Source organism: Canis aureus, chromosome 1, assembly GCF_053574225.1.
Source record: "Canis aureus isolate CA01 chromosome 1, VMU_Caureus_v.1.0, whole genome shotgun sequence".
In the NCBI taxonomy this organism is placed as follows: domain Eukaryota; kingdom Metazoa; phylum Chordata; class Mammalia; order Carnivora; family Canidae; genus Canis; species Canis aureus.
This window is the reverse complement of record NC_135611.1, coordinates 38148328-38171262: the sequence shown is the minus strand read 5'-3', so window position 1 is coordinate 38171262 and position 22935 is coordinate 38148328. Positions and strand designations below refer to the sequence as shown.

Genomic DNA, 22935 nt, shown 5'->3' with positions numbered 1-22935 from the left:
GCCACCAGAGAATTGATAATGATCATGCCAAATGCTTTGAAAGGGAATATTAGAGGAAAATCATCTTGTTTTGAATCAAAGCACATATACTTTGAGGTCCTATTAACAATAGAATCTCATATACAATTGTATTTACTATCCTGGAGCTTAGGAGGAAGCTATATGCTCAAGAAACAGATTTGGTAACTAGCAACATGCAAATAGCAATTGAAGTCAGAGGGATAGATGCCCAAAGAAGTTGACAAAATGAGATAGGTTTTAGGGCAAAGCCCTGTGGGGCATCAACAATTACAATGGAGATGAAATTGAAAGCCTAAAGAGTCAATCACTTGTGTGACAGTTGATGTGTTGGTTGTTTTTGTTTTTTTGTTTTATCTACCCCAGGCCTCAGTTTCTCAGTTTTTTCATTTCTAAAATACAGGATCATCACACAGTGCCTGAAACAGGCAGGTAGTCAACAAATTTAGCATTATGGTCTGTACGTAGCTGTTATCTTAACTGCTCACTGGTTCACATATAAATTTCAGTGCTTCTTAACATTTGGTTTTAATTGAGCCCTTGTGAAAACCTGATGCAAGTGTGCACTCTCCTTCCAGAAAAAAATGCCTGTGAAGAATGCAAATCAAATATCTGCAGGCAATTTCAAGGGACATGTAGATCCCAGAATCCATCCATAACTCCATCTCTGTAGCGTTATCTGAAGGAGTGAGACCTTCAGATTGTGTATATACTATTTTACCTTGGTTCTGGTGCCTCAAGCTTAAGTCCATTCCAATTTTCAGGCTGTAGCAGAACCTAGGGATTTTTACATTTAAGACACAAGTAGGTACTCTTGTTCTCCGTGGACATATACAGGGTAAGAATAGGAAAGGTGTGAAAACTTTCTGCCATATATTTTCCAACCACCTCATTTGATAACCAGACAAAGGACATAATGCCTTTTGATTTTCCAGCACCATACATGACATGACTTCAACCTCTTTGGGGTCCAGTAGCAGCGGTCCACTATTCATCCATGAGTGAAAATCTCTTGGCTTTTCTCTCCCTTGCTTTTCTTTCCTTCCCTAGCTTTCTTTTATTCTTTTCCCTTTTATTCCAGAATTTTCTGGTTCTTTCTTTTAACTGAATACAATATGGAAGAAAAATGTAGTTTGGGTTTTCTATTATCTTTATTGAATACATTTTATATTCCCTCTCTCGAATTTTAAATAATCACACCTTTTTAGCCCTCACTTAGACTCGTTCCTCCCCCTCCAAAAGAAAGTATGTCCAACATATAGGCAGACTTAGATTAGCTTTTCTCCCAGTAGAACAGATGCTTATTCTGTAAGCTATCTTGTGCTGTAGCTATGTTTGGTTTTGTTTTCTAATTTTTTTAATTGTATTTTATATTTTTGGTTTTGACACTCCAAATTGAAATGAGTTTGCTGGGGCTAACGGTAGCCATTAGAACATGTATTTTTCAAAGACAAATTTCCCTTAGTATTTCCTTCTTTTCTGACTCTGTTTTAGAAGTTGGTGGCTGCTGTCTCATAGCTCTTTCCAGATTGTATTTTTCAACTATCAGGAAAGCCAATATCTTTATAACATATGGTAAGGAATGACCTTGAATTTTTTTAATAGATGAAGTGCAATCTCCATTTATAAAATTATATTAACATGTCTGCATATTTTTAAGCCTGTTGACTTTACTTCTGTCATCAGAAGTCATGTTCGGGGAACAATAAAGACTGTCATTTTAAACTGTGTATACACAAATCACTGGTAGTGTGCATCAAGCCATCTGCTCTGCCCAGGGCTTTTTTTTCTTTTTTCTTCCTCTATGCATATCTTGTTCTATGCATAACTGTGAAAAGGTTTTAAAATGATAATGTTTTATGCTACCCAATTCCTATGCTACAATTTTCATTACCTTGTCTTATGAAGAGATTACTTCTGATAAAGTAGGTGCAAAATCCCAGCATTAGACTTGTCCTTTTCCCTTCCACATATCACTTGTCATTTAAACCAGTAGATCTTCAAATGTTATCTTCTAGATATCTTCAAATGCAGTCTCCTCTGGAGCATAATTATAATTTCAATAAATCTGATTGCTATTTGAAATCTATGTGTATTAATACATTCAGAGCTTGATTATTTCAATCAGAGGGGTTTTCCGCTGCTGCTTCATGAAGGGACAAAAAAACAGGAAAGTAATCTTGACAGTTTTGATTCTGAATGGAAGTAAGTACCTGGCTTCATTGTACAGACTTTCCCCTGAGCCCCACATTCTTCTTCCTCTCCTCTCCTTACCCTATTATCAGAATTAGGCAACCTGTGTCATGCAAAGATACAATCACTAACTTATTCTTTATATGACATCAACATTCTTTGGTAGTAAAAGGCAAGGTTTTTCTTCTTTCAAATTCTTGAAGAGTAGTTCTGTTTACTACTAAGTCATCTTCTGAAATGTCTTCTTCCGACATCCCAGAGGGAAAGAAATGTACCAGATTACCAAATGTAGCTATAGGACCCCACTTCCTATAGTGCTCAGTCAACTCATTTGTATATATATGTTCAAATTAATATCTGAGGAGGATTGGGTAGGGCTGCCATCCCAAAATGAAGGCAGTTGGAAAGATCTATTCTTTTGTTACCAGTCTTTGAAGAAAATCTCATATCTATCATCCAGATATTAACACAGAAGCAAGTAAAACTGCTTGTTTTCTAATTTTTTTTTTAATTTTCTAAGTCTTTAATATCTGGATGATATTAACACAGAAGCAGTTTTACTTCAAATGATGAATATAAGAAAAGTTATAACAGAATCCATGTTTGCTATATGAAGCAGATGTATCAATGTCAGCAATGTTCAGAATTCATAGATAAGATGTTTTAGAAGTTTCCAAAGCCAGTGAATCCTTCAATACCTGTAATGAAGACATGGGGAGGTCATTTGGAATATTAAGTCAGCGATCACTAGAGACTTTGGAACCTGATGGGTGCTAGTGCATGGTTCTTCCTGTCTTCAAATGCCCTAAGTTCTCTCCATTCCTTACTTCCTGCATTGGTCAAAACCACTTTCCGAGGAGAGACAGTGATATATTAACCAAGCTGTGCTAGTATGTCATGAATCAGAAGATTTAACCATGCCTAGGTTTGTTTGCATCATGGAAAAGGAGTTCCTATAACCTAAAGAAATTTTCAAGGATAGACTTAAAATGAAATGGATGTTCACTTTCAATCTACAGACTATTCATGTCATGGCAACTAGTATGACCATCTAAAGGACTTACAATAAACAGAATAAAAGGGTAATGTTTTTAAGTAGGGTATGTCTGCTGTTGCTTTCTTTTGATTCTGGATACTAAAGAAAGTCCTTGGCATATAAACAAATGAGTCACTTGTAGACCTGCAGTTCCTGGAGATTACAGCATTGTACTTGCTATGATATGATTTGATTATCACACACTTCTTAGAGAAATCACTACCATTTGGGATGATTAGAAGGAGTCGTTTCTGTCTTTTGACTACTCTGTGTAATGGTAATGGAGAAAAAGAAGCTAACATGTTAGATATTTTATATGTATTTCCTCTAGTCCTTACAATAACCATATAAGAAGGGTTCTATGGTACCTCATTTTATAGACAAAGTGAGCTTTAAGAAATAAATTTGTTTACAATTCTTTAGAGACAAAATCCAATACAAATCCCTGAGTTACTGTAGCCTGAGCTGATCTTGTTTGAAATGCTGAAAACAATAGAATCGGATTTTATCTTCTCATTGACTTATAAAAGGTGGTAAGTGTGACTTTACCCTTACAACCTCAGTGTGACTTTTTTTTGACACACTAGAGTCCATTCCCCTCACTTGACACATAAGACTGGAAGTGGTAAGTACACAGAAGAATGTCAAGAGCCCAGATTGTTCTTTATGTCAGATACAAATGGCCCAGATGCTTATTTTTCTCCATTTCTGTATGAGAGCCCAGGAATGCTAGGAACTATGAGATCCTAAAATGTCAGAGTCTCATTAAGAAATTTGAGACAATTTGGACCAACAGATTTTTGGTTTACATTCACTCCCATGGAGCCAGACTACCTGAGTTTATGTCCTGATTCCCTTGTTTATTGTTGTGTGACTTTGGGCAAGTTACTTGATTTCTCTATGCCTCAGTTTCCTTATCTGTGAAATGGGAATAATAATAATAGTAAGCTGGATAAGGTTCTTTAAGGATTAAATAAATTATTATGAACCTACCAAGAACTGAAACATATGGTAGAATGAGCAGATGAGGACATTAAAACAAACTATTCTGTGTATTCCAAAAGTTAAGTAGAGACAAGATGACTAAATAGAACATACTGTTCTGGGACAGAAAAAAGATATTAGGGAAAAACTAAGGCAATCTGAATAAAGTATGGATTTTAGTTAATTTTTTATCAATATTGCTTCATCAATTATAACAAATGTATCATACTTGTGAAAGATGTTATTAATAAGGGAAACTGGGTGTGAGGTACATGAGAATTTTATGTATGATCTCCCTTTTTTGTGTATATCTAAAACCGTTCTAAAAATAGTTAATTTTTTATAAGATTTTTAAATGAAAAATAAATTAATAAAAAATTCAGATTCCCTGTCCTCACCATCCCCACTATGTTCCCTCGCACCTTTCCTCCCACCAGAGGGACCAGGAAAAAAAGGTTATACTCTATGGTGTTAGAAGGGGGGCTGATCCTCGTGCTGCTGTCTCTGCTGGTCTCCTGAACCTCCGGTTAAGCCAGAGTATTTCAATCTTCCATCCTGCTCTCTTACAGTGCTCCTCCTGTAGCTAAAGTTTTCTGACTGAAGATTGTGTAGCTCATTTTTAAAGGAGCTCTAAACACAACATGTTATCAATTCTGCTCTGCCATAGCCATCCCCAGATAGCCACTCAGTGCTCCTGGAATATCCGACATATGTAAGATATCGGTCCCTTCCTTTGTTTTGGCTTTTTCTTTAGTTTCTTCTCTTTTCTAAAATTCACACTAAATCCATTTGCTCCCACACCAGCCCTGCTGGTGGAGGTTAGTTAGGAAGAAACCAATCCCTATATCCAAACCCTATATGAGCATCCAAACCCTATATCACCCCTTCGAAATGCCCCTCTTTCCTAACACAAATTGAGTGTAAATTCCATTACACTTTATTTTTTGTATCATATGTCAGGAATGAAACTATTTCATCTTATTGTGTAAGGGAAACTATTAAAAGCTACAGAATCCTTTTACTTTTTTCTTGATGCATTCTGGTTTTAAAGACTATTGTTATAGTAAGAATTCAAATGTAATAGGGTAAATAGTGACCACTTGATTTAATTTCTTTTTCATTTTTACTTAAAGAATTTTTTATTTGAGTGTAATTTACAATATTACATTAGTTTCAGGTGTACAATATAATGATTCAACTTCTCTATATGTTATGCTACATTCATCATGAATGTAGCTACCATCTGTCCTGTCACAATACAACAGTATTATAATATCATTGAGCATATTTCTTATCCTGTGCCTTTATTACCATAATTTACTCATTTCATAATAGGAACCTATATATCCCATTCCACCCATTTCGCCCGCTTGCCCACTCCCCTTCCATCTGACAACCATCAGTTTGTTCTCTGTATTTATAGTAATGACCGTTTGATTTTAGACTGTCCCTACACTATTCTTTTTTTTTAAGATTTATTTATTTATTCATGAGAGACAAAGAGAGAGAGAGAGAGAGAGAGGCACAGGCACAACCAGACGAAGAAGTAAGCTCCTCACACAAGAAGCCTGATGTGACCCAATCCAGGATCCCAGGATCACATTGCAAGCCAGGCAGACACTCAACTGCTGAGCCACCCAGGTGTCCTATCCCTACACTGTTCATCCCTGAAAAGCTCAAGTTGCATTATTTAGCTTTAATGATTAAAGGCACAGCTGGAAAGAAAAAAAAAACAGCACTTTGATTTGCGCCCCCACCACAATACATTTGGATGAAATTCTAAAATTAATAAAAGGAAATGCTATTGTATTGTTAAAAAATTATATCTGACACTTAAGAATCTAATACTTTGGAGAATTAAATAATGCACATGCTATTAGAAAGTTTTATAAATGCTTGTAATTTTATTATACATATTTATATTATAATGAATCAGTTGATTCATTTAAATAAAGCCATATTTTATATAAGGTAATATTCAAGTTCTCTTGTTAGGAAAGAGGTGGATGAAGTAGTCCCCTAGATATTCCTCAAAGACTTTGGTTTTATACTTTCAAGGCTCATTGCCTCAAGAATATTTATAATAGCAGAAATGATTTTCACCTATTTGCAAAATCAACCCAACCAGATGAACCCAACTACTGACAAATTTGTGCTTTTAAAGCCAGTCTATTTGTTTTCCCATCACCTAAGAAATTATATAGATTAGGCAGTTAAGTGGTACACTGCTACAGTACTTCTGAGATGATTAATTTGTATTTTAAAAGCTTTTCTTTTTTTCAGAAGATGATCTCCAGTCTGCATCTGTCTTCCAAGCTTCAGCCCTTATTTTGGGATGCCTCATTGGATATGTTTACTTGGCTATCTCATTGCAAATGTCACACACACACACACACACACACACACACTCACAGACACTATCTCTTCCCTAGTAACTTCAGATGACTAGTTATTTTTAGCACGTGACAACAAGGTGACATTCTCACATCATTGTCTCTCTCTGAGTGCCTTACTAGAATCTCACTTACTTATTGATAATAAACTTTCACCCTCCTTTAAGATTTAGTTCCAGTGAACCTTTCTTTATCTCCCTATTCTGTCATCCTACACATGTAATTATTTTTTTACACATCTCTCCAAAGACATGTGAGATCCTGGAAAGTAGAAGCCCTGACTGATTTGCTTGTGAATAGATTGCCATGCTAGATTGGCAAATGTGTGTGTGGCAGCGTGCATGTGGGCATATGAATGTGGGTGTGAAAGGTTGATGTGTTCATAGATGCTTGTTGGCTAGGACTGGTCGAAATGAGTAGGAATAATCAGACAAAAGAGATTCTATTTCTCTGTATAATAGAGTAACAAGTATTTGGGGGCTTATTTTCTGGCTGTTAGAGAGAAAAGATTTGAATGATCAGAGAGTGGTCTCAAGAGAAGGAAGGCAACTGACAGCATAGCAGGAAATCAGGTCCAGGGAGAATGACTAGAGAGATCATGCTGTTTTTCTGAAAAGTGGTATCTAATACTTGTTTTTAAATATTTTTCTGTGTAATGCTACTATCAATTCTTCAGTGAAATTTATTTTGATGGTGCCTTAGGAAAAGAGGAAAAACCTAGATTCATTTGGAGTAAAGCTCTGCAAATAGAGGAGAGAAGGACAGATGAAGTGACATGCTGAGAGGCCTACTGAAAATATAGGCAAACAGTAAAAAAAGTACGTATGAAATGTCCAAGAGAATATGAGGACTCCTGAAAGGCTTTGGGAATTTTAAGAAGTGTGCTCAAGTTCTTACAACACTTAGATGACATATCAAATAATTTTATGGATCATTAAAGGAAAAGACCCCAGAATGTGGGAGGATTTCAGAAGATTATAATTCTACAAAGTTTAATCAAGTTCAGAATTAAAATTAGAAAACATATATTAATTTCAAAAATTTTTGATGCCAAAATATGCTTTGCAAACTGCAATTTTTCTCTTCGTTTTTAAAATAAGAAGCTACTTCCAGTCTTAGAGGTTGACATCTCTAAAATAGCCTGCAGTTATAGAAGAATCTGTCTTACTCAAGCACATACTATAAGGTATGAGGCTTCTCTGGTCTACGTATTTGGGACACCTGAATCTCTAATGAGTATACTTACTATTGAGAGGATAATTATGATGACCAGGAAATGAAATCATTATTCAAGAATGAACATACCGGGCAGCCCAGGTGGCTCAGCAGTTTAGCACCACCCAGGGCGCGATCCTGGACCCGGGATCGAGTCCCACGTCGGGCTCCCTGCATGGAGCCTGCTTCTCCCTCTGCCTGTGTCTCTGCCTCTCTCTCTCTCTGTTTCTCTCATGAATAAATAAATAAAATCCCATTAAAAAAAAGAACATATCCACTAGATGACGAGAGAGCAAAATAATAGTCACTAAATATTTATCTTAAATATGTGTGTTTATATCTATGAATCAATACTCATTTATATATACACCTGAATATATATTTGGATATTATATGTTTGAATATATTCAAATATAGTGTGTATGTGTGTCTATATTTTTAAAGACTATTAGATCCTTAAAAAAAGAAATGCTCCAGTGCAATGTTAGTATTGATTTAGAGCCTCCAAGAGACTTTATCAAAGATAGCTAGCTATAGTAAATCTGTCTTCCAGATGCTTTTCAGTTTTTCTTCTTTCATTTCATCACCTTACATGTTTATGACAGTTCCAATTTCATAGCATCATCAGGTATTTTTGTTTTAGGCAAAACAAAAATATTTTGTTTTACAGATAGGTGTGGAGAGATAGCTCTTTGTGGTTTTGATTTGCATTTCCATAATGACTAATAAAGTTGAATACTTTTCCCTCTGCTTCGTGGCCAAATGGATAGCCACTTTTACAATATCTGTTCAAACTTTTTTGCCATTATTTTCCCTTCTGAATTGTGTGCTTCTTGCAGTTTTTAAATATGTTTGACAAAGATCCTCCCTTAGTTGTATATATTACCTCAAAATTACATTATCTTATATCAATGAGCTTTAATTTCGTTAGTGTTTGCATGTCTTATATTTTACTGTTTTATGTTTTTAATTTTATATGGCCTTATGTTTATAGTGTTTTTAGTCTAGTCTGAAAATCTTTGTCTTTTAACTATAATATTTAAAGTTTACTTGTAATTTAAATAGTGATACAGTTGAGATTAAGTCCACTATCTTATTATATATTTATTATATATTCCATCTCTTTTTTTTTTTCCTTTAACAATTTCCTAATGACATACTGGCTGTATTTTTCTTTGTTTTTACCCTACCTGGAGAATGCTGATTTTCTTGGATTACTGGGTCCATGTCATTCATCAGAGTTGAAAAAATTTTGCCTTTATTTTCTCAAATATTGGCTCTGTCTTGTCCTCTCTCTCATTATGTGACTCTAGTTATACATGTGATTTTTATATTTCCTATTCATTTTTTCCCTTTTTTCTGTTGACATATTTCTATTAATTTTTTGAGTTTCCTAAGCCTGTTTTCTGCTGTGCCCTTTTTGAATTTAAAACTAGCCACTTGGGGATCCCTGGGTGGCTCAGCGGTTTGGCGCCTGCCTTTGGCCTAGGGCGCGATCCTGAAGTCCCAGGATCGAGTCCCGTGTCAGGCTCCGGCATGGACCCTGCTTCTCCCTCCTCCTGTGTCTCTGCCTCTCTTTTTCTCTGTGTCTATCATGAATAAATAAATAAATCTTTAAAAAAATAAATAAAATAAAACTAGCCACTTGACTCTGAACTGTAGATATAGTATTCTTACTTCTAGAATACCCAATGATTTTCTACAGCTTCTAAATTTGTGCTGAAATTCTTTATCTTCCTAATGTACTAATAATCATAGTGATTCGAGATTCTTGTCTTTTAATGCCAATACAATGATCATCCTCTGGGTCTGTTTCTATTGACTTGTATTGTAATTTCTTTACTATCAATTTTCTAGCAACTTCAATGACTAATAATTATTATATGCTGAAGATTGTGGAAGATCTAGTAGAGTCAATGGATTGTATTATATTCTCCTGAAGAGTGTTAGGTTTTTTTCCTCAGGCAGTTTGTCTACTGATATATCATTTCTTATTCCTCTGTTGATGCCTGATTTTAGACTTTGTTAGAACATGTCTATTTTAATTATGCCTTTACTTCTAGGGTTTGAATTTTACTGTCGATACATGTACTTTCTGGAGTCTCATTTAAAAGCCCATAGTGTTCTCCATGTTTTCTTTATTCTGGTTATGCTGAACACCTACATCTTCTCCACACCTAATGATATCTGAAGTCTTCACTCAGCTCTTCAGTTTACTAGTGGCCTTTCTCTGCCAAGCTTTCCAGAATTTACCATATATATAGGAATTATCCAGTAGCCTAGGAGGAATTTTTAAAAATATTTATTTATTTATTTATTTATTTATTTATTTATTTTAAAAGAGAAAGAGGGTGAGACTGGGGAAGGTGGGACAGAGGGAGGGAGAGAGAGAGAGAGAGAGAGAATCTCAAGCAGACTCTCTGCTGAGCACAGATCCCAATACGGGCTTGATCCTATGACCCTGAAATCATGACCTGAGACAAAATCGAGTGGGATGCTTAACTGACTAAGCCACCCAACGTGCCCCAAGAATTTTAATGTAGGCGTTCTTGGACAATTTCTATGAAGTTTCAACCTGTCCAATATTATGACTCACAAGTCCCAATTGCCTGTAATCCCCAAATTTCAACGTTTTCTTATTTCTACCCATCTAAATAATCACTTTCTATTGAGTCTTATGTCCTTAAATTGCACTTTGTAAATTTCCTCAAGCTGAAAGCCAGGATGGATATAAGCTCCTTTTCATAGGTTTTCCTTCTATCAGATATCATAGTTTTTTGCTAATTGTTATCCAGAGGCCACCAATAATTGCTACATGTTTTAATAATTTTACAATTTTTATATAATTTTATAATTTTTATTTTTGTCCCAGCTTTTATAATCATTGACTGTAGGAGTATAAACCAATACTAGCTTCTCCATTATGGATATATTTCTCTATTTTCTTAGTTTCTTTATATATATATTTTTTTCATTTTAGTTTTGCTTTATTTAACTTCATTAGTTAATTGTTTTACCTTTTGGAATTATCGTCCTAGACATTATAGCATACTTCCTTAACTTATAGAACATAATACTTAAAAATTACAAATACTAAATCCCAGTCAACACAAGATTATTAGATTAGTTAATTACATTTTTTCCTTCCCAATTTGGTGTTATTATTTTAATGAATTTTAATTCTACATTTATTTTAAATACCACAGGACCTTATTATTTTTATACTTCCAATATTTATTTAGCCCCATTTCTAATCATTTTGTTATATATTTTTGTTTTTTCAACTATAATAATTTTTCTTCTACCTGAAGAACTCCATGTTTGTTTTGTTTTGTTTTTTTAGTGTAATGCTATTAGTTATGGTTCTCCCCATATTTTTATTGCTTGAAAGTATCTTTGATATGCCTTTATTTTGAAGGATATTTTCACTAGGTTGGCAGTTAATTCTTTTCTGCATTTTAAACATTGTCTTATTGCCTCCATAATTTCTGCAGAAAAGTCAGGTATCAGACAATGTATTGCATAATTTACTGCTCTCTGTCTGCTTTAGGATTTTTTTTTTTTTTTTGGTCCCTTTAGGTTTCGTCAAATTTAATGTAACATTTCCAGATTCTCAGGTATAGTTCTTTTGATTTACCCTTCTGGGTATTCACAGAACTTCTCTAATCTGTGGATTTTTATTGTTTCTATGTTTTGAAATAATTCTCAGCTATGATCTCAGCAGCAATTGTCTCTGTCTTTTCACATTCTTCCCTTCTTCTAAGATTACAATTTCACATGTAATGGCTTTTTGCTTTCTTGCCTATAAATTGATTAAGATATTTTCTATATTTTCATCTTTTATTTTTGCCATGCTTCAATCTATATATTTTCTAGTGACTTGATTTTTGGTTCATATTTCTTAATTCTGCTGCATCTAATTTATTGTTAAATGCTTACCCTTTAAAAAAATTTTATTCATTTGCTATATTTTTAAATTTTGTTTTCCATTAGAATATTTTCATACATTCCAGTTTTCTATTGAACTTTTTAATCTTGTCATCTATTTTATTGGATATATAAATCAATTATATTAATGTTTACAACTGATAACTCCAATACCTATAATCACTTGTGGATCTGCTCTTATGGTCTCTTTTTTCCTCTTGTGTTTGGGTTTTTCTTTTGTTTTTGTTTTTTGGTCAGTTATTCCTATGGCATATCTGATCATTTTTTATTGAATTCCAGATAATTTGTGCATAAATTGCAAATGTAATTTGAGGCCCTTATAAACATTATCTTTTTTCATAGAGGATATAATTTTGCTTTCAGGAAAGCTATTAAGATAGGGACAGATTACATAGGATTCAAACCTGGATTTCACTTTTTTTGAAGTTTAGTCTATTTTTGATTGGCTCTTATCCCTAGAGTATATACCTTTCAGACTCAAACTGGAAGTCAGAATGTCCTTCACTGACCCTAAACTATAATTTTTGTTTTCCTGCTCCCACACAATTACTGGAATATCTATTCAGTTTGCTAATTTCTTATTATCTCACTCTGCTTGTTCTTTTAGCCTCTCCAACTTAAAGTGCTTAAAAGTGCCTTGAGAGCATTTTTAGGTACTTGTAAAATTTTTAGAATAATTGTAATATGGGGTTCATCCCAATTTTTGTTTCTTTATTCCAAGATCCTAACTGTTGAAGCTTTGGTTGCCTTGAAAGGTCTTCAATGTTATCAAACAGATTTTTTTCAGGTACTTCTATTTATTCATGATGAAGGTATTGATATGCAACAAGCTATTCTACCCTTACAAGGAAAGGAATTCTGAAATGGTTTTTATTTTTCAATTTTCAGTATCTTTATTTTCCTAGAAACTAGATGCCATTAACTCCTAAAAGCAGGCCCCTCCAAAATACTTAACCTTATAATTCAGACTCTTGTTTTAACAAACTCTGATGAATTATTTGTAAGTGTGAGAATGCATTTAAGAACTGGGAAATGAAGCATAAGAGATGGTACCAACAAGTTAACTGAATATTGATAGAATACATAAAATTAAATTCTCTATGTAACACACATGGCTTGTAATATTGCAGAATTTTGGTCCTCTTATAAGGTAACATATAACATTGTAAGTTACTCTTTATCTTTTCTATACTAAGAAATATGAAGTATTAAAACTTGATCTCTCCCCTAACTTTTCACCAAGTATCTAAATCAACTTAAGATATGATTCTTTTTATTAGATATAAGTGAAGAAAAAAAACACACCTTTTAAATTCTATTTTCCTTTTTTTTTTTTTGTTTTAGATAAAAACACTTTAATCACTGCCCTGAGAATAATCAGTCAATTCTGCAATATCTAATTCATCAAGCTTTGGCAAATGGAACACCAGAAAGAGATCACAAGCAACTCTTTTTCCTTAAGCCTTATGCCTAAGAAATTCTATGGGAAGCTTTGGTATTGACCAAAAGAAGACATAGGTTTTTTTCAAACTTCATTTTAATGGGTCTCAAAATTCTCTGACAGATTTTGGTCAAGATGTTTCTATTTTAAAAGTACTGATTTTAAAATCTAACAACTTAAAATTACCACACACACACACACACACACACACACACAAAACGGTCTGGAAAACATTCCTTATTTTCTGAGCATTTATATCATTAACCAGTCTTTCACTATTAAACTTAAATGACAAGTGAGACAAACCGTTCTGAGATGTTCTTCCACAATCAAGACTAAGTGCCATGTTCTGGATAATATTCATTTAGCCAATCTGGGTTTTTTTGAGCAGAGGTGGTGAATTTGCCAGCCACAGCAGTACGTGAGGTCCACTACTACTACGTAACAACTCTCTGCATCACATTATGAACAGCAAAATGATCCAGAGGATGATAAAAATTTTCAACATACATTATTTTGTGAGAAACCATGTCAATGATAGCAGTACCCCTAGATTTCAAGAATTTGGACCAACTGCTATATTCTTACTAGAGTAGCTATCAATCTTCTTCCACTGCTTGGCAAACTTACAAGCAATGTGAGTGGTGTGATACTCCAGCTTACGTGGATAACCAGCACTAATCTGGCCTGAATGGTTCTGGATAATCACCTGAACAGTAAAGCCAGCTTCTTTCATTAGTAAGTCATTTTTGCCACTACCAGCCACATTGTCACAATAAGCATCTTTGACAGACATGTTCTTGACATTGAAGTCCATGCTGTTCCCAGGCAGAGTTTCACACAAACTTTCAAAATGTATTTCAACAGACTTTTTTTCAATTGTAATGTTGACTGGAGCAAAGATGGTTGTATGCCTGGTTTAATTTTAATTGTTTCTTTTTAGGTTTTTTTTTTTTGTATTTTTATTGATTTTTTTTATTTGCTCATTCTATGGTTTATTTATTTTTTATTAAGTAAGTTCTATGCCAGGGCTCAAACTCATGATGCAATCAAGAGTTGCATACTCAAAAAAAAAAAAAAAAAGGGTTGCATACTCCACTGACTGAGCCAGCCAGGTATGCCGTTAGGCCTGGTTTAGAACACTAGTCATTCAGCTCACAGAAGCTATACTAATACCACCAATTTTATAAACAACCTGGAGGGACAGATGAAAGATTTGTCAATTATATGAGTTGGTAGTAAGATGTAATCCAGAGCTTCAAGTAGTATAATTCCATTGGCACTTCCATCCTTATAGTGAATTTCTATCCCTTGAACCAAGGTATTTTAACATTTAACTCCAGCATGTTCCACCATTTAAGCCAGAATTTGGAACCAATGCTAATGTGTTAAGGTTATAGAAACTTTTCTTAATACAGAGGCTGACTTCCTCATTTCTCTTTTAACTATAAAGTATCTCGGTAGAATCCATTGTGTTAACACCAACAATCAATTGGTTCAAACCCAACATGTAAGCCAGTAGGGTATGCTGATTGGTTTACTCAGTCTTGGAGATACCAGCTTCAAATTTACAAATACCATCAGCAACAATCAGAAAAACACTGTCAACCTGAAATGTACCTGTGATCATGTTTTTGATAAAGTCTCTGTGTCCTGGAGTAGTAGTGATGGCCACATACTTACTGGTCCCAAATTTCCACATGGAGATACCCATGTGATACCATATTCACATTCAGGCTTAAGTTTTTCCAAGGCATATCTAAAGGAGACTTTCCCATCTTAGCAGACTCATTCTCAAAAATGTTGATAGTTATTCTATTGATTCCAACCACATTTGTAGAACAGATGGCTGGTAGTAATAGACTTTCTTGAATTTACATGTCCAATGATAGCAAATATGACGTGAATCTTTTCCTTTTCCATTTTGTCTTAAATTTAGTGATGTTTTTCATAAGACCTGTATTCTGGTGACAAACTCATAACAAAAAGAAACAATTTGTTTTTGACTAAGTAAATTACATAATGTTTTAGTAACCTACTCTGCTTTATGCAAATCAGGATAGTCATTTTTCATGACACAATATTGCTTTGTTCTCTAAATATATGGATTCTGTCAACTGCTTTTAGGAATGTACAGTACAGTAGTAATCTTACCATCTTCTGTTTCTTATAGTCTATCTACATAAATTATACAAATGGAAAGAACAAAAGGAAAGGAAGTTTGACAGTCTTTATGTATTTTACCATAATTGTGTTTTTGACTTCTTGCTTCAAAAAACAAAGAAGTGGTATCTGAAAGTCATCACTGTCAGTCATTCTAGGTAATATAGACAGAGGCAGTCCTCCTCAAGTTTTGTATTAAAAGGGATTGCTAAGATAGACTCAGAGGGGATGAGATTTCCAGTTCTCAGAACTTTAAACAGATCAAACAAGGGAACTCAACAGCTGGTGAGTTCTAAATCAACGTTGATGATAACTACTCATTTCCTAATGTTATCATGTCTAAAATATAAAGCAGATTTGTTTACGAAAAACTTTCTGTTAGTTCTGAAATTGTCGCTCACTGCCTTATTAAAGTAAGTTTTTCTTATTAATGTGAAGCCCCACAAAAATATTCCCTAAAACACACATATTCTACATGAGCAAATGCTTATTTTAATAGCAATGAAAGATATCCATTAGTTTATATTTATTAAATCTCGTTTATATAAATATGATATTTTTAGTAAACTTAATCTAAGTGAAATAGAGAAAAAAACAAGTATCTAAAAATACTTCAAAACTGCTGTGAAATATGTTACATAGTCAATGATCATAATAATGATATATAATAATGATATAACAAATAATATAGTAACAGACAATAATTCATAATCAATAATATATAATCAATGATTATAATAATTAATGATTATAATATACATAATTATGTAGTGTGAGGTTCCTAAAACTTTTGATTAAGAAGCCCTAGAGGTCCATACAGATTTATTGCAAGAATAAATCTAATAATTCTATACTAATGTATACATCATAGTTTACAGGTTATATAAAGATAACAACCCACTTTTTTGTTTTTATCTTGTTACAATTGAGACTGATATACTCTACATTTATACTCAATTATTATACATTATAAACATTATAGTACAGCCCGGGTGGCTCAGCGGTTTAGCACCACCTTCGGCTCAGGGCATGATCCTGGAGACCTGGGATCGAGTCCCACATCAGGCTCCCTACATGAAGCCTGCTCCTCCCTCTGCCTGTTTCTCTGCCTCTCTCTCTCTCTGCGTGTGTGTGTCAAAAATAAATAAAATCTTAAAAAAAATTATAAACATTATACTCAATTACTATGCATTTTCTCATTCAACAATTATAATGCTTATGACTATTATGAAATGTCTGTGATATTTTTGTCTTCACAAAGGTTCTATAATTGAAAAGCTGAGAAAATTATTAATATATTAAAAATGCTATTTTACTTCCCTGAGCCTAATTTTTTTTCACTTTGGATAGAAGTTTTACCATCTACCATATGGAAATGTAGGAGAATTTGAGGGCGTTTAGTAAATACTGATTTCTTTACCTGTCTTTACCCACAAGTACCAAAAACATAGTTTTGCTCTATAAATTGTCACATTAAAATCAAAGTTATCAATTCTCAATTTTTTTCACAATTCTACTTTTTAAACAAATTACTAGAGAGAGAATTGATAGAAAAATACAAACTGCTAACAGAAATTACCATTGAAGAGGAGCAAACCAATGACAGAATTACGGTTTAGTAATATAATCAATAGTTACAACACTAAGTCTAAACATTAACAGTTCTTAAAATGAGAAATAATACTTATGTGATGTGATAGAGATTCTAACTATCACAACAATGGCAAACATATTAAATATATAAGTATCAAATTAGCATGTATACCTTAAATGTACGTTATATGTCAAATATACTTCAATTTTTAAAAGTTAATTTATGTTTATTTCTACTAAAAAAAAGTCTAAGCTTTATGCACATTCTTTTTTTTTAAATATTTATAGCAAACTTTTCTGTTGTAAGAATATACTAGTATTATTCCCATTTTATAGACAAGGAGTCTGACATACCAGGATATTAAAATATCTCCCAAGGTTACAGAGCAGGTTAGTGATAAGGCTGGCTTTAACTACACTTCCTTTCATTAGTGAAATCTTGCCCAAATCTGCTGTGAGAGGTGGACTCTTAATTGATTTTGATGCATTCTGGGCAATAAGGTGATCTGGGAGTTGAGGTAAGAAAAAGTGAAAAACTCACTGCCTCTCTTTAAGAACACATGCCTGTCTTGCTTTCCTTGTTCATTGAGCATTTCCTCTCCCTTTTTTTCATGGTGAGCAGCTTCCTATAAATTTCTCCCAGGCCTGTTGTTCTCTGTAAATGTTCTTATTTCTAGAGACATCAAATTTAAGGGAGCTTTGACAGCTCTGGCTTTTCTGATGCAGTCAAACAGCCTTAGTCTATCCTTCCTTTAAAATGTTTTTAGGATAGCAGAAACTCTCTAGATGTGTAGAAAGAAATAAGGCTCCTTAGGCACATTTCCCAGCATAATTCTCTGAAGTAAAAATTGATCTATGATAGAGCACTGTAATTAAGTGGCAATTACATTGCTAATTCCCCTGAGGAATGTCAGTGGCATAGCCTGATCTGTGGAAAACAAGTTAGCAAAGTGAAGATTAACGTAGGCTAGGCTTTTTCTCTTTTCTTCATTGACTACTAGCCTCACTGGTTTATCATGGTTGAATAGGAATACTCAAGTACGAAAGATTACTTGGTCCATGTTGTTTTTAATGAACCACCCTAGAAGCCGATTCTTCTCTTGTGAACATTACTGCTATTAGAGCCAAATTCTGCTACCTTGGTGAGCTCTGATTAATCACGCTCACTCTGTAACCATGTATATACAACAGTTTACTGAGTAAACTGATGACTGAGAATAAACATCTATTTACACAGGCAGAGAATTTCAGGAATAATTGGACTCTGAAACCATGACTACTAATTCATAGACACCCTTAGGAGAATGGACCATCCAGAGAGTAACCTTTGTTGATTAATAGCTGTTCATTTTTCAATTTCACATTGCACTGGCATTGCCTGACACTCAAAAGTCTGTCAATATTGTTTGTGAGTGTGGTAAAAATGTTTGTGTTGTGTGTGAGAAATGATATCGATATACTATATGAGTCACAGTAGCTATTATTGGCATATAAATAGTTTGTTTTTACTTTTCCTATTGTGATATACTTAAAAAAATTCTTTCTCTAACTACATTTGCCTAAAAATTTTTCCCCATTTCCCCTCTCAAAATAAGAAGAAAAGAGAGAGAGATTAATTCACAGATTTTATCTGTGATAATGTCCTTTCTTTCCTTTCGGTAAATCAGTTTAGGAGGAGTGCAATTCAAACTCCTCTTGCCAAATGGGCATCATACTTTGATCATATGATCCTTTTATTCAAGGCCCTGGGGCTCTGTTGTAAAATTCCATGTACAAAGGGGAGGAGGAGACACAAGAAGAGACTAGAGGTTATAAAATGTAATGATAAAATACGAATGTCAGCAGGGGAATGGAACGGACAACTGAATGCATCAGATGTGAAAATGGGATTGAGAGGCCCAGAGTCTGTCTCTGGGTCCTTGAAGTGGTGGGCCATGTCTTTGAGCTCCCTAACTCAGCTACTTTAAGTAACATGGTAATAAGCCAAGTGCCCAACTGATCTGACCTGGGGTGAAACCTTGTCACTGAAGACTCTCACTCTCTATCCAGAGTGAATGCTCCCACAGGAAGGAACACAGATTCTTCTCTCACAAGTTGATATGCTCACATCTGTAGACATCATAGACATAAACAGGCTAACTTTTTAAATTATTTTATTCAAACACAAATACTGTAGGTCTTATTGGACAAAGAGAACATGTAATTCATATATAACTTTCACAAATCTCTGTTTTTTATTGAATAAACAGTAGATATTAGTGGGAATAATTCTTAGTTTTCCTCATGAGATTATTCAGTTAAAAAGTATAAAGAAAATCCACCCATGTGGAAAATGATATAAGGTATTAATATAAGTCTAAGTAGTTGGAAGAAAAATATGCCATGATAACAAAACCTGTTTGCCACGTATCTAGTCCTGTGAATAGTGTATGATACCAGGTTATCTGTAAACGTTCTCTAGACGTCTTTTGAGCCCCATTGCATTTGTGCTCATGCATTAGCAATTTTGTAATCCTAAAAGGTTGCCTATTGCATTCGATAAATCAAGAGTAACTGTATTCCCGTATTCCATAGAAACAGGAAGTTTCATTTTCGATTCAACCACTAAGTGCATAGATAGTAAAGAGTTATTTGGAAGAATATAAAGAAATATTTATGTGGCACATATGATCAGTAGAAGAAAAATAATTTTGTGTTAATTTGCATCCTGGAAGGTCAATAGGCAATTAGAGTTGCATCTAACTCCTTTTAAAACACATAATCATAATATCTATAACCATCAAAAAAGTACTCTAATAGTGGCACTGGAGAATTTAAATTCTCTTTTTAAACTTGAAATCAAGAATGTAAAAGCATATCTTAATTTTTCTTAAAATATGACCTGAATAGAATCACTTGGGGATTCTTGTTAAAAGTGTAAACTCCTGAACTTTGCTCCAGAATAATTAACTGTAAAAACTAACTTGAAAGGAAGAGAGGACAATATCTAACACCAGCTTCCTTAAGTAGGTCATATATCCATTAATTTATCCATTTAGCAAATGTTTATTGAGCATTTACTAAATTCAAGGTACTTTCAGGCTTGGGATTAAAGATGAATCCAATGATTCCTGCTCCAGAGAACCTCAGTTTCTTGATAATGACAAAATTCAATTTATTGCTATTAGTGATACAAGAAGAGATGTCAGGGTGGTGGAGAACAATGTATAGTTTTCATTTAAAATGCTAAGTTTGGAGAAGATCAAAGGTAAAGAGATGAGTTCGGAGTCCATCACAATGCCTCAGAAGAGAGATGCAGATTGAAAAGAAGATACACATTTTTTCCTTGCTTCTTTTGGAAATAGATCTCACCATTCCTTTGGCAAACTGCTCCCTGCCTTGCTCTCCAGATACACACACACAAACACACACACACACACACACACACGGAATTTTGTTAGAGCTGTCAATTGTAGTATTATATAATCTTGGCACAATGAAAGGTCCAAGGTGTGCATGACTGACCATACATACCATTATTATTTTCAGTGGGCAAGAAACTGGTCATGACAGAATGTAGAAGGAACCAAATAGTAATCAAAAGACAAAACACCAGCAATTTCATAGAAGCCAAAGGATCAACAAAAGTAAAACCTAAAGGTAATTTTAGGAATATTTGAAGTAATATAAACATCCATTGACACCATGACCAAATTCAGACAATTCTGTTAATGTTCTTTTTTCCTTCTGTCCACCTTCTCTCCTTTTTTCTTTCTTTGACATCAGGCAGGTCCAGTAATGGTGGCTGTGCAAGGATGGAGTATCAGTGTTGGGGGATTGGGAAGCTTGGTAAACTGGGAAATTGTGTACATAAGGGGTTGAGCACATAAGCAAATATGTTGAGGATGATGAGGCTTGATTTTTCGCTGACGAAGAAGTGAATACAAATACAAAGAAGTGAACAGAGGAAGATTCAAATGAGCCATAAACTCTGTAGTGTAGACTGGAATAAGAGATTTAATAGAAAATGTAAATGAAATGTACAAGCCAAACATTGAGGCCCCAGTATTAATGAACTTACCTCACATCCAGACTCTGATTTCTACGTACTATTTTCCACAAAAAGAGCCAAGCCTTCTTGGAGAATTAGCTTATCCAAATCAAGGTCAAGGAAAGTGGAGAATGAACTTGGAACATATTGTGCCAAATACAGAGGAAGTCCTTAAAACAATGAAGGAAAGAGTTTAGAAGACATTATCTAGCTGGAAGGGGCTCCTCCCGTCCAAATCTGGGAAAATTAAAGCATCAAAATAAATAATCATATTGATGGGTTATAATCCATTCAACTAATAAAAATAAGTGGAGATTAGAGGAACTATTCTTTACAGTAGAATATCAAATAATAGATATAGAAAAAGTATTGCAATTTGAAAACCACCACTTCTGCCCATTGTAGCAATAATAAATTCAATACATGCTGCATCTAGTGGTGAATGGGAGCTGAAGAATGGGGTATTTTCATGAAACCAAAGTATCTACACACAAAAAGTGCTTAGTAATTCCAAAGTAAGGTTCCAGAGGAGAATCCTAACAGACATAGTATTTATCAAGTAATCAAATTAGCACCATCAATAATGGGACAAATTAGCATCATGTGCCACCTGAAAGGATACAGCAAGACCACCACCTTCCTTCTGCAGTATTTTTGCCAAAAATATATTAATGTGGTACTCTTCTAGAGGAAACATTAGACAAATCCACATTGAGAAAAACTCTACAAAAGACATGCTCAGAAACCTCAGAAAGGTCAAGGAGTGCCTAATACATTACCCCAGATTGAAGGAGCTTAGAGAGACATGACTACTGGGTACAGTAAGAAGTCCTAGTAATGGTGCACTTGTAATAAAAGGCATGCCTGGGGCAATTGGCAACACTTGAAAAGATCTCTGGATAATGGGTATATTGGTATTTCTTTGTAGCAATCTTTTTACTTTTCATGTCTAATGTTATTTCAGACTTTTTAAAAGGTCATTTTAAAAAATAAAAAAATAAATAATTTCTTCACCAAATTACTATCTCTAGTAATCTCCTTGTGTGGCTGAAGAGATAGCTGAGCAGTCTTCCTTAGGGGTATGCCACTCCAAATAGTCACAGACTTTCAAAATGGGGTATTTGATCAGACATACTGATTATGGGAATAGTAGCTTATTCTCCTTAAGAATTTACTGTGTTCTAGGGCAGCCCCGGTGACTCAGCGGTTTAGTGCTGCCTTCAGCCCAGGGTGTGATCCTGGAGACCTGGGATCGAGTCCCACTTCAGGCTCCCTGCATGAAGCCTGCTTCTTCCTCTGCCTGTGTCTCTGCCTCTATATGTGTGTGTCTCTCATGAATAAATAAATAAAATATTTTTTTAAAAAAAGAATTTACTGTGTTCTCAATCTTCATACCAACTCAATGAGCTAAGTATATTTTTTTTCACTTTCTTGATAAGAAAACTGAAGTTCTGATAGGTTGAATAAGTTCTTCTAATTCATAGTTTTAGAAGATGATGGAGCAGAGATTGGAACCCAGGCAGTCTGCTGCTGTGACCTACCTCATTAGTATCTTGTTTTTCATAGGTCCAGGTTAAAGTGCAGCTTTTGGAAGGCAAGACTGGTTGTCACGGATGGATGTCACTGTGAAAGATTGATGTTCCTATTGGATAGGACCCCTACTAGTTGGGAGGAGGTAAATAAGGAGACAAATTCTACTCTTCGTCCTCCTCCCCTGGTCAACAGTAAGTCAGGACACAAAAGCACAGTCAAACAGGCCTGAGGTAGAGGAATCTCCTTTTTCAGAGAGGCCAGAGCTCCTGGCAGGACAGCTGGGCTGAGTACAGAGTACGAAGTCAACCTCAAAGAGTCCGAATCAAATTGCACGTCCCAGTAGACAGGGACTCTGGGGGTGCCTACCACTTGTCCTCCCTCTCAGGAC

At 34.5% G+C, this 22935-nt stretch overlaps 1 long non-coding RNA gene across 4 annotated transcripts in view; it reads left to right on the top strand.

The window, feature by feature from the left end:
* The window catches only part of LOC144313002 (uncharacterized), a 55765-nt gene extending 33381 nt beyond the window's left edge, over window positions 1-22384 (top strand). For 2 of the 4 annotated variants that reach the window (XR_013378654.1, XR_013378633.1), the window contains exon 4: window positions 20513-22025. This is a non-coding gene — a long non-coding RNA (uncharacterized LOC144313002). Of the gene's footprint in view, window positions 1-20512; window positions 22026-22199 lie in introns of those variants that run through there. The other 2 variants (XR_013378641.1, XR_013378652.1) reach the window with 2 other exon arrangements.
* Window positions 22385-22935: the final 551 nt, after the last annotated feature.